Consider the following 3,469-nt stretch of genomic DNA (forward strand, 5'->3'; position numbering starts at 1 on the left):
AAAATTGTACATCAAAAACAGTGTCACAGACTTCCAAATACTGTATTTCACGATATAAGCTGAATTTAGTGGTAAAAATAAGTGTGAAATGCGTGACTTCAGTAGGTGTAAAAAAGATGTCCGCTTGGCGACTTCAGACTGTAGGCTTAGTGTGGCCGAGTGCGGGATGTACCAAGATGGCCGTGGGTAAAAGTCACTTCCGTTACAAAATCTGATAGGACACCTAATGTGACGGAACACCGGCTGCAGAGCCTTCAAGAAGCCTAATCAGTCTGTTCCTCCTGGTGTGCAGTGTGCAGCTAATTAGCGTTTTATTAGTGGGAGTGGAGATGACCCATCTGTAAGGATATACAGTACATACACACACGGTCGCGTTCACACGATGAGATATTTCTCAGGGCTGCATTTCCTCTGAGCTCCACAAGGTGGTGATCTCGTTTATACCCGGACAGGAAGTCTCTATGAAATACAGGAAGTGATGTCGGTTATAAATAAGAAGTTCCGGGAGAGAGGTGAGTCGGGAGGAAGTAGAGCGAAGACATTGCTGGAAGTGGCAGCAGAGGAGGTAATAAGATCTTATTTTCTATTTACACCCAGTAACCCCTCCGCCATGTCCGCCCTCTTCCTCCATAATCACTGTGATGTCTTTTATTCACATTATTATTCTCCTTTTTATTAGAGCTGCATGCTTAATCTTTAATAGATCGTAATCTCGATTCTAACCCACCCCCCCACACAATCTTAATCCAGCATTTTTACGATTGTAAATAAAGCAAAACAAGAGAGCCCACACTGTCATCCGCCCTAGTGTAATACTGTTTATTCAGACAGGAAAAAAAAACACTCGCCGCTAATGCACTCACATTTAAAATCCAATGAAACAGCGTGTTTATAAGTGAATTCTCCTCTTCTGGGCCGTCTCTGTAAGATGCAAGTGAAATCTGTGAGCCGAAGGAGAGACCCAATGACCGTGGTAAACAGCCAGGACACAGCTCTGGTGTTCTCGCTCTACTGCGCATGCGCCCGATGAAAGCAGACCGCGACACAGAGAGAGATAGATGGTGGCGCTAGACGTCTGCACGCTGGGATTGCTATGACAATGCGCTTCCGAGGCGTGGTCACCTTTTTATCAAGTCGCACCCACACCATAAGGGAACGGTTTCTTATATAGATTTTTACCAATTATCAAATTAATCCTCTACACACGGTGTCATAGCAACCCCAGCGTGCAGCCGTCTCGCGTCGCTGTCTACCTCTCCCTGTGTCACGGCCTTCTTTCATCGGGCACGTGTGCAGTAGAGCGAGAGCGCTGGAGCTGTGTCATGGCAGTCATCAGGTCTCTCGGCCCTTACATCTTACAGAGCTAGCCCAGGAGAGGAGGATTCACTTATAAACACACTGTTTCATTGTGTTTTTGTGTTTTAATTCCTGTCTGAATAAACGGTAATGCATTAGGGGGGATGACAGTGTTCGCCCAATTGTTTTGTCTTCTCTCTTAGGTATAGCTATAAGTATATGTCCACCACCCAGTTGAATAGCTGCAGCACCTTAGTGATTGGAGAATATAATATACAAACTCTTTAGCCCAGCTGGGGTCTTCTGGATCAGCGCAATCACTGGTGGTTGTTGTTTTTCTTGGATTTTTACAATTCAGACAAATATATTTTATTGCATCTGATTCGCATATATGTGAACGGAGATTTAAACTATATTCCTATTATACAATATTTGAACATTCTTTGATACTCATGCCCACCATTAAGGGGAAGCCCCTATAGATGCCAACAAGCAGCACCAAAAACTTAAGTAGGTCAACTTTTTTGGGGGTATTTTGGGACCTTGTACAATGTAGTGTAGCTTCAATCTTAGCGTGTATTATAACTTTGGTAACTCTGCAAGCAACAGCTACAAATTGGCTGTGCCAATTCCAATTGGAGGCAGCCCGACTATTAACCTCTTACATCCTCATATTGTACAACCAATACAGTGCAGATAATTCTCTGTCTACAGAAAACCTGTATAGATTGCATGGCCACATCAATGAGGATGGAGAAGGACCAGAGTCACATGACTGAGAGGATACTAAACCTCACCCTGGAGATCATCTACCTGCTGACCGGAGAGGTGAGGAGGATTCTGGGAGGTCACATGACATTACTCTTATCTCTATTAATAAAACACAGTCCTGACCGGAGAGGTGAGGAGGATTCTGGGATTGTAACATGATATTCCTATTGGTTCCCCAATACAGAGATTTCCGATTCCAAAGTCAGGCGATCATATGACCATCACAGTGCCTCCATGTGACTCCCTAAAACCTGAGAGACACAACATGGAGAAGATTCTAGAAGTCACCAAGAAGATGATGGAGCTGCTGACAGGAGAGGTGAGCAGTGCCGGGAATTCTGGGACATTATCCAGTAACAGACAAGGGATGTGTCTGGATGGTGACTGTATCATTGTGTGTGTCAGGTTCCTATAAGGTGTCAGGATATCACTGTCTATTTCTCCATGGAGGAGTGGGAGTATTTAGAAGGACACAAGGATCTCTACAAGGACGTCATGATGGACAATCGGCCGCCCCTCACATCACTGGGTAAGAGGAGACTTTATTGTAAAGGAAAGAGCAGTACGGAGGCTCCACCTAGATCCCCCATCATCTGATAAACACATAGAAACAATGTATTCAGTCAGTGTGTGTGTTTCCCACAGATGGATCCAGTAATGGGAACCCACCAGAGAGATGTCCCCGTCCTCTGTATTCCCGGGATTCCACACAGGAAGATCACACCATCCCCCACCATCATCAGGTAGGTGAGGAACAATCACTGATAGTATCATTAGGATCTGTACATTATCTGCATTGTTCCCATTAATGTCATTTTTATTATATATTCAGAGTGGAGACCTGAGAGATTGTAAAGTTGACGGTAAAGAAGAGAAAGTTGACGGTAAAGAAGAGACGTATGTGAGGGATGATGAGCAGTCTATGGAGGAGGATGGAATAATGAGGACATTTATAGAGGAGGAAACTCCTACAGAGATCAGCACAGGTGGGTCATTAACACTGAATACATTTCTCTTTATAATATAAATAATGGGCTTCAATCATCCTGACACCATAACAACCATGGTGCCGTGATCATTGAAGTGCTAAAACCAGTAATTTCCCTAAAAAATTGCACCCAAAAAAAAATATTTACTGGTAGTGCCCCTCCCGAGACTAGACTCTGGACCCGCCCCTGCTGATGTCATGAGTTTGAATCACAAACAAGCTAGCTCCCTGCATGTTTCACTAGTATTTTGATGTTACAGGGTTGCTGGCCGGATGGTGCCTGATGACCACATCACCTGTATGCACCTGATATAGGAAACTAAACAGGGGATCTCTGGTGACCAGGGCCCGATATCAGGGGGTGGCCCTGTCTATGGAATGACAGAGGGTTAAAGGCCTTCAGGTGACCAGACC

At 44.6% G+C, this 3,469-nt stretch overlaps 1 long non-coding RNA gene across 1 annotated transcript; it reads left to right on the forward strand.

Annotated features, from left to right (window-relative positions):
• Positions 1-525: 525 nt before the first annotated feature.
• On the forward strand, positions 526-2,266 carry LOC120935258. The gene is made up of 3 exons (XR_005748384.1): positions 526-565; positions 2,011-2,124; positions 2,252-2,266. It is a non-coding gene; the product is annotated as an uncharacterized LOC120935258 (long non-coding RNA).
• Positions 2,267-3,469: the final 1,203 nt, after the last annotated feature.

The sequence above is a fragment of the Rana temporaria genome, chromosome 4 (genome assembly GCF_905171775.1).
Source record: "Rana temporaria chromosome 4, aRanTem1.1, whole genome shotgun sequence".
Lineage (NCBI taxonomy): Eukaryota > Metazoa > Chordata > Amphibia > Anura > Ranidae > Rana > Rana temporaria.